Source organism: Eurosta solidaginis, chromosome X (assembly GCF_040869045.1).
Source record: "Eurosta solidaginis isolate ZX-2024a chromosome X, ASM4086904v1, whole genome shotgun sequence".
Taxonomy (NCBI): Eukaryota; Metazoa; Arthropoda; class Insecta; order Diptera; family Tephritidae; genus Eurosta; species Eurosta solidaginis.
The window spans coordinates 172,090,145-172,100,159 of NC_090324.1; the positions used below are offsets into that span (position 1 = coordinate 172,090,145).

At 43.0% G+C, this 10,015-nt stretch overlaps 1 pseudogene; it reads left to right on the forward strand.

Moving 5' to 3' along the window:
• LOC137235253 (ectopic P granules protein 5 homolog) overlaps positions 1-9,470 on the forward strand; it is a 30,552-nt pseudogene extending 21,082 nt beyond the window's left edge.
• The last annotated feature ends 545 nt before the right edge of the window (positions 9,471-10,015 follow it).

Sequence of the window (10,015 nt, forward strand, 5' to 3'; positions counted from 1 at the left end):
CGCCAGCCCATCTCCCCTCTCACCACGGCCCTGGTACGCGCTCCGTAGCCCACCGCCGCATCGTCGCCCCTCTGGTGCCGCCGCTGCGACGACGACCGTTGGCCGTTCGCCATCCTACCGCCGTTAAGCCGCTGAATCCGTCGCGCCGCTGCTACGACGTCCATTGGCCGTCCAACATCCTACCGCCGTTAAGCCGCTGCATCCGTAACCCCGCTGCTACGACGTCCATTGGCCGTCCGACATCCTACCGCCGTTAAGCCGCTGCCTCCGTCACGTCGCTGCTACGACGACCGTTGGCCGTTCGCCACCCTACCGCCGTTAAGCCGCTGCATCCTTCACGCCGCTGCTACGACGTCCGTTGGCCGTCCGCCATCCTACCGCCGTTAAGCCGTTGCATCCGTCCCGCCACTGCGACGACGACCGTTGGCCGCTTGCCATCCTACCGCAGTTAAGCCGTTGCTTCTATCCCGCCGCTGCCTCCGTACCGCCGTACCAGTCCGTCCGTTACCCGACCGTTCAGCCGCCCTACCGAACCTCCGTTAGTCGACGCTCCGCCCCCTCGCCATCTTGCGACGGAAAGCTGCTGTCCGCCTAATATCTCCAGCCGTGTGTGTGTGTGTTCGTAACACATAAATATTGTGTATTTATTCAGTAGGGGTTTGTGGGACCTTTACTCGACTCTGGATTGACTGAGCGTTACCCCAGCCTTAGACAAAACCCACCTCATAACACGTTTTTACACTTTCGTCGAGTTCATACCAGCGCGCGCACTTATTATACAATACAATTTAACTTGGATGTGGAGAGTGGCCCCCTTTATTTACACAAATGACATTGGTGTTGCTTCCCCCTGCTCCCCCCCCTGTTCTACGGCACAAATAATCTGCAAAGTCAGACAAAAATAAACAAATTAAAAGTAATAATCAATTTTGCGTAATTTTAATAGTTGTTGGTTTGGTGATTCGCTCAGGTTTTCAAGTTTTATATCCCTTGATTAATTCGCTTTCCACTTTTCAACCATGAACATGGACTCCTACATTAGATTGGCCGGTCGAATAACCGAATTCGAGGCCGATTTTAATGATATCAATGCGGCTCTGCTAACTGTACACACTCTTGTAATACAGCAAAAAGTGTTGCAAGCTAAGTGGGAAAAAGCAGAGAACGCCCTAGAAGAGTTGCTTGGCTCTGACACGCTCGACGCAAAGAAAATTGCAGCGGTTAAGATCAAGCATAAAGCTGCATATGCCGTATTCTTGCGATGCATGTCGAACATGGCTGAACTTCAAGCCAAATTGAAGCAGGAAAGGGATGGTTAGGTTCGACCTGAAGGAGAGCGTGCGCGTGAATACAGTATCCGCCGGCCAGCTTGCGATACTGTGGTATTCAAGAGCGACTACCTATCTTGGCCAACGTTTCGTGACCTGTTCACGGCCATCTATAAAAATAACAGTCGCTTAAGCCCGGTAGGAAAGTTGTTCCACCTTAACCAAAAAACTCAAGGTGAGGCAAAGGACATTGTCAAGAAATGTCCTTTGACAAATGAAGGCTTCGAAACAGCCTGAAAAAACCTATGTGAGTGATACGAGAATAAACGGATTCTCGTAAACTCACAACTACAAATTTTGTTTAATCTAAAAAAGATAGATAGCGAGTGCGGCAGCTCTATCAAAACCTTATAGCGCAACATAAATAATTGTTTAGCATCCTTAAACACATATCAGATTGACGTTTCAAATTGGAATGCGATTATTACTTATTTATGTTCGACAAAATTACCTGAGAATACGTTGGCTCTATGGGAGCAGAGCATTGACCACAAAACGGACAAACCTAAGTGGGAGGATATGGACAAATTCTTGTCAAATCGTTTTCAGATACTTGAAACCGTGTCTGGTTTTACAGGGAATGCCACTTCTAAAGTGCAAAAGTAAAACACGTCGCGCCAGTCGATAGAAACCCCTACAAAAAGACTTGGTGCTTTTCAAACAAAAGTAACCAAACAAACAACAAAATCAATGTGTAAAATGTGCAAATCTGCGGAGCACAGATTACGCAACTGTTCACGTTTTTGCGATTTAAACCCGGTAGAAAGGATTAAATTCGTCAAATCCACAAATGGCTGCCTGATTTGTTTATCCCCAGGACACACAGTGACGAGGCGCACCAGTTCGTACAACTGTTCCAAATGCCACTCTCGTCACCACACGCTCCTGCATGCGGACACACTTCAGCAACCGGCGGTGCGCAACCATTTCAAAGATGCGGATAATACCCCATCAACTTCGGTACAGGTACGGAAAAGACAGGAATCGGGACAACCATCTTCCTCTATGAACCAGAATGTCAAATCCTGCCATGCCAGTTCCAGCACAGGTGTGCTATTAGGAACTGCTCGCGTACACATTCACCATAATGGTACCGACTTCTCCGCGCGGGCATTAATCGATTCTGGGTCTGAATGTTCCTTTATAACTGAAAGACTGAAACGTAGAATCAATTTGTTTGCCAGCGAGAAAAATACATACCCATGTTTCAGGCATCACAAATGCGGTGTCAGCTCAGGTGAATGAAGCATCCAACATCGAATTACGTTCACCAGTGGATCCCTGCTTCAGCCTGACTACACCCGTACTAGTTCTAGCGAAACTCACTGGGAATCTTCCATCCTGCCATATCAGCGCAATGACTATGCAGGCATTCCCAGACTTGGTTTTGGCAGACAAGAGGTTCTACGTCAACGAAGACGTAGACCTCATACTTGGTGGATACATATATCCCCAAATTATAATGAACGGTATAAAAAAGAATGTGCTAAACACACTCTTAGCCCCAGAGACAGTGTTCGGGTGGATACTAACCGGTCGTATCGAATCACCGAATCCAACGAAGAGCATTATGTCTTTCTACAACGAGGTTGCGTTAGACAACCAACTCAAAGCTTTCTGGGAGGTAGAAAATGTACCCAAAAATAAAATATTAAATGAAGAGGAGAGGTATTGCGAAAAATTATTTAAAGAAACAACGAAACGTGATGAAGATGGAAGATACACCGTACTACCATTCAGGCAGGATTACCCTAATAACATTAATTAGGACCGTCCCTGAAACGAACATGCTCTCAATTCTTCCGGAATGAGGGGCGGCTAATAAAAAACCCAGATTTAGGTAAAGAATATGTTCGAGTGTTGTCAGAATATGAAACACTCAGACATATGAGAAAATTGAAAAAGAATATCCCATCCGACGATTCGGATCATTACTTCCTGCCCCACCATGCCGTTGTAAAAGCAGAAAGTACAACCACCTAGGTACGCGTAGTATTTAACTTCGCACTTTTCTCATCACTTTAATCGCACTTCCCCGAATGACCCTATTCGTCTCTACGAATTAAAGACGGTTACCTTTGGAGTGAATTGCGCTCCATATCTCGCGATAAGAACGCTCCTACAACTAGCAGACGACGTCTCAAGTTCACACCCTACAGCGGCTAGAATACTGCGAGAATACATGTATGTAGATGACGTGTTAGCGGGTGGACCTACGATCACATCGACCATTAAAGCCAGAGATGAAATTCGTCAAGTCCTACACTCCGCGGGCTTTCACTTTGCAAATGGGCATCCAATTCAGAGGACATTCTAAGGGACATCCCCAAAGCAGACCTGCTCAGTGAAAACTTCCTGGCCTTCGAAGATACCAGTTCAGTTAAAGCATTAGGAATTCGATGGAATGCCCTCTCCGATTTATTTTATTTTAAAGCAGGGACGCTGGACAACCCGGAAAACATTACAAAGAGAGCGATACTATCAGCAATCGCCAAACTTTTCGATCCATTAGGATGGCTGGCACCAATGGTCATTGTGGCAAAAATACTCATGCAGAGTATTTGGTTAGAAGGCACCGCTTGGGACGACCCAGTATCGACCAGTACGCTGGAACGATGGAAAACCTTCACCGACCAATACAATGAAATCGATAAAATCAGGATACCTAGATGGGTCAACTTTTCTCCAGGAACCGACATCGAGATCCATGGATTTTGTGACGCATCCGAGAAGGCTTACGCAGCAGCAGTTTACATGCGCGTGAAAACGGATAACGGCATATGGACAAACCTGCTGCTAGCAAAAACCCGAGTAGCCCCGGTGAAAACCCTGTCTCTTCCAGGATTGGAACTTTGCGGAGCCGCGCTGTTAACGGAAATCGCCGAATCAATTTTCAGGAACCTTAAATTGGGACCAGTGAGAATTCACCTGTGGACGGATTCAACGATCGTCCTCGCATGGATAAGGAAACCGCCTTGTTCCTGGTCCACTTTCGTCGCACATCGGATCACCAAGACCATCAACATGGTCGGAAATAAGGACTAGTTGCATGTAAATTCAGAAGCAAACCCAGCAGATTTAGATAGCAGAGGATTACCTGCATCTGAATTGGTCAACAATTCGTTGTGGTGGCAGGGACCTTCTTGGCTGCAAGAAGACACTTCCCAATGGCCAGCACAAGAAAGTGACTACATCACCTCCGTAGAGGAAAAGAGGGCGAAGATCTGCGCAACAACAACAGTAAATACTACCGATGTTCTCCAACGCTTTTCAGACCTACCTAGGGCTTTACGGGTGCTCTCATACGTTATGAGGTTCTACCGCAGGACTCACCCCAAAACAAAAAATCATTTCAAGTCAAGTCAACTTTAATCTCCCCTGATGAGATCAAATCAGTAACTCAACTTGTCATTAAGATCTACCAGAAACAACATTACAGTTCCGAATATAATGATCTAAAGGCCGGAAAGCCAATTGCATGGAAAAGTGCCATACTCTCACTTAATCTCTACTTAGACCAAGATGGCATCATTCGGGTAGGAGGGCGACTCGGGGCGTCAAAGGACTTAGCTTTTAATGAACGCCACCCAATCCTCCTCCCATACTACTGCCGGTTATCCCGTCTGACAGTCCTAATGTTTCATCAACAAAGTCTGCATGGGGAAAACCAACTCATGTTACGTCTGATACGCACCCAATACTGGATACCTAACATTAAAACCATGATTAGAGCAACTATTCATAATTGCAACGTTTGCACTATACACCGAAAGCGTGCTCAGACCCAACTTATGGGCATTCTCCCTCGCGAACGCACGACATTCAGCCGTGCATTCACGAATACTGGAGTCGACTTCGCCGGGCCCTTTGACATCAAAAGTTACCGCGGCAGAGGATGTCGCCTATCCAAAGGCTATGTTTGCCTTTTCGTGTGTTTTTCCACACGAGCAATTCATCTGGAGGCCACTACGGAGCGTCATGATCCTTACGATCAGAATTCAAGACTTTAATCTCACAAGCGCGAGAGAACGCTGTCTCAAAATACAGACACCAGTCACTCACGTGGCATTTCATCCCTGCGGGCGCTCCCCATATGGGAGGGCTGTGGGTGGCTGGAGTGAAAAGCTTCAAAAGCTACTTCAAAAAGATAGCCTCACCACACAAACTCACCTTCGAGGAATTCCATACACTCTTGTGCCGCATCGAGGCATGCCTGAACTCGCGGCCGCTCAGCCCGGCATCCGATGACCCAACGGACCTAGAGCCACTTACCCCAGGCCATTTCCTCACTGGCAGCCACCTACTGGCTCCGTCAGAACCAGTGAGAGCTCTGTCTCGATGATCAATCGGTGGCAGAAGCTCAAAGCCCTCCATCATACTTTCTGCAAACGATGGAAGGTGGAATATCTATCCGAACTTCAAAAACGAGTGAAGTGGAAGCATCCCAGACAAAATATAAAAGTGGGAGATCTAGTTGTCATAAAAGAGGACAACTTATCTCCCAACGAATGGAGGTAAGGTAGAGTTGTCAACGTACACCCCGGCGAAGATAACCGAGTCCGTGTAGTCGACCTCATAACCGAGAAGGGTCAAGTCCGACGACCTTTGGTCAAACTGATCCTTCTTCCCACGGAGATAGATTGTGAGAGGACCAAGAGCTCCTCCTAACAATCCGTCCGTTCCTCCACATCCCGCCTTTCAAAAAAAGGGGGAACCAACCATACGCTCCCTCTCGGGAACCCGTCTTTATATTTTCAGAAAGATCAAACCCAGCTCTCGTTCACCCGGAACGAGGCCAACCACCCTGATGCAGATCCGCATCTGCCACAGAAAACAAACACATGCGGCCCATTAAATTTTTTTAAATTTTCAAAAATTTCAAACCCTAAATTCACTCGCTCACCCCGAGCGAGGACACCACAGCGCAGATCCGCTATTTGCCACCGAACACATATGCACGAGGCCAACAGGAATTTTGTCAAGATAATCCAATTTTTAAAAATCTAAAATTTTATAATAATCTGAAGAGAAACTCCTTCTGCCTATAGCAGAATCCCTCAAATATTTTTTGGTTATATTTGGCGCACTGTGGCCCGAACCACGAGTGCTTAAACGTATTTTTATAAAAACAAACGGAGTTGAATTTCGTCTGTTAGCGTGGTCTAATTTTGTTGGTTATTTTAACCAACCTTGATACAACCGTGCGCTGACAGCATCTTTTGATTTAAAAATTGAAGGTCAACTATTGGAAACACAAAGTCTATGCATACCTTCCAATAATACAATATTCATTAAATGTGTTAGCGAAAAATTAGCAACCAATGAACCACATTTAACAGTTGAATTTTTGGAGGAATTTATACAAGATTTTCAGCGTAGCACAATTGAATTGAAGGATTTATGTTTAGATTATGTTTAGAATATATGGTTAAAGAATTTAGTAAAATTTTGCAATCTAATGATGATACTAAGGAAGCAAAAGTTGCGCATATTTTAGATAAATTAATACATTTAGCAATTAAACAGAAATCCGAAGCAATATGTGCCAGCAAAATTGAACGCAACTGAAACATTGGAAAATGCAACAAGTACATTTTTAGCTCAAGCGTATAATCGGTCCGCGGACTTTGATGAGCAGAAAGCTGCAGGATCACAAAATATTGTAAGTGACGACATAGACTGCAATGAGGCAATTGAAGAAAATTACACAGAGTCTCTACCAGAGCAAGTGTCGTTCGCTGCACAGCTAACTGGCCAAGAGGTCACGGCAAACGCTGCCACACCACTAATAGAGGTGATTTCAACGGCAACAGCGCCGCTCACTGCAGTGAGCGCAAGTACGCCAGTCTCTCTTGCACACGCGAAGATGCTGCCAATAGCACAATATCCCAATATTGAGCCATTACAATATTTCGAAACCACATCTAAAGTAATATATGAGCAAAAAAGTGTTGCAACACCAAAATAGTGTTTCGCCAACACGCAGTTACGGCCTCTTATTTGCGAACAACAAAAGGAACTATATCATTGCGTTGAGTTAGACATGGTCAAACAATTCGAGTTGGATTTTCTTATGAACCCTTTATTGGAGACATACGAAAATGACGCACTGTATTAAGCGCCGCTCTAGTATTGGACATTGGAAAGCAAACTTACTGGTAATATGTATGATGTGGAAAAAGCAAAAAACACACGTAGAACAGGCACAAGGACACATATTGACTCAGGCTCAAGTTACAAAATCCCTTTCGCAGAGATGGTGTGATTTTGAAAAAAAGTGTCACGTACAAAGTTGCTCACCTTTAAAAAAAAAATTTTTGGAAAGGACCTCCGCTCCTTGGCCCATCTCCATGATTTAGTCTTTAACATTTATGCAACAAATCTCATCAAGGCAAAAATTATTAAAGTAAAGATCGACAGAACGATCGAGCATATAATTTCACCTAATTGCTTGGCAATGCTTGCACTAAATGAACAAATCGAACTGCGAAAAGTTCACGACGCTGCGGTAATTCCTTATGTAGCACATTTGACGCGCTCTATATCAATTTTGTTCACGTTCGTGCGCAAATTGAGCCCTAATGAGGACTTCTCAGACGATTTAAAAATATGGCTTGGCAAGCTGATTGCCTTGCACTTGCTCATTGCAACTAAAGAGGATCACTGGTTTTTACTTTTCAATATTTTACGTTGCCTTTGTGGTGTTGGAGATTGGCAACTGCATTTTTTTTTTCAAATTCTCGCTCAAGCAAAAACTCAAAATACGTATGGGAAAGGCATACAAAGCATTGAAATGCCAATGGATCTCAATTCCCCGGGGATTAATCACTGTGCAGCTACTTTGCAATATTGCCAAGTAAAAAACGCAACGAATTTTTAAAGGATTTTGATCAAGAAATATTGAATCAAATACCATTTGAGAGGATCTTTATTTCGGCTTTAAAGATTGAAAAGTTTCTTAAGGACTATATAATCTCACCAGACCACATATTTGCCAATGATATACTGCGTGTCATAACATTTTTTTTCTAGATTAGTTGTAATTTGTGGTGAAGGTATGCTGACATATAACGCTGAGCGCTACAAACAACTAGCAAACCGTTTGGGTCATCTAATACGACATGCATTGCAATACTGTACGGACTATTATGAGTTATATATACATAATGAACTTCCAAAGGATGCAAATACATGTGATCGCATTTCGGTAGAACTGAACGCTTTATTATTCCAGTCATGTAGCTACATATATCGGTCCAGAAATTTGGCCACATGGCAGTATTTTTCGTCTCTGCTTTCTCATGCGCTCGACAACGAAATTATTTGGAAACTGTTTTATTATTTATACGTTGGTTTTCCTACCGAAGCATTTCCAGCAAATCAAGAAGACTATACAGAGATAATAAAAACACCTGATTTCTGGAAAAAAATGCAATGTTGCTAATGCGTACTCATCGGCTGGAGATTTATATATACTATCTGCTACAGACCTTCTTTTAAATAGCTAATGCGCGTGACAGATTTTATTAAAGTTATCTGTTTACATATTTGAATATCGGATTTATAAATGTTAACACTCGTGAAACTTGTTACAAAACAGCATATGCTTGTTAATTTAATATTGTCATACGAAGATCTTATCACATGCATCTTACTATAACTTAAAGTAAATTTTAATGAAGTTGCAAACCATCCATACTTATTAAATCATTGCCATTGGAGAACTGGAAACCTGGAATGGACAGTTTTGATATTTCATCCAATTGGCTACTGCACCTTGATTATACATCACGAGAAAATATGCTTGCGAAGTTGGTCGTAAGCCATTTGAATTGGGGCTTCGATTGCGATGGGCGCCTTTTTTTTTGCTATATAACATACATGTGCGTATGGCATGTTTAGTTACAGAATCGCTTAGTAAACATGCTCCTGACACTATTGGCTTATCCGGCATTTCCGAAAGCGTATGTACGTCAAGTTTCGAAACTTATATATTTGGTGCTGGACGGTGATCTCACCACTCTACATTTAATAGATTTGGGTACTGCATCTATAAAAATGACACTTCGTAATCCAATGGAGCAAATACAATTCGTTCCAGAATTGGAGTATATCAAAATTATATACCGCCTACTCCAGTAGCGTTCAATGAGCTTATCACTTTTCGTTTTCAACTTGATTTAGAAGAAATTTTAAGTGAAAAAAAATGGTTGTACGCCAAGCCACGCCGTAATCCAGAATGAAAAATGGAAAAAAAATCATTCCATGTACAAAAGTATGTTCCGTTGTTTCAATTCATCGGAATTTCCCGTTGAATACAAGTATATAAGTATGAATACGTTTTTTGCTATCGTTGCCTTTGGTATGCTTGTACCAGTGCGCGGACTTTTAACGTTAACAAGAATGTTGGTAGATTTTTTTTTAGAAAACTGTAGCGATAGTCAATATTTGTACAAAACAACTCATGATTTAATGAAAAACAAATAACGCACATTTCACGGAAATAAAACTTTTACAAACATGTAAACAAGACAAGAAATACATGTAAATTCGTATATAAATAGCGTATGCCTATATAATACTCACCTTTTTGGAATTACATTTGCTTAAAACGTTCATTTTTCGCTCAAATTTATTCACATAAACTGACGGAAATAGCGTAGGAAAATATTTGCGTACTCATTTGA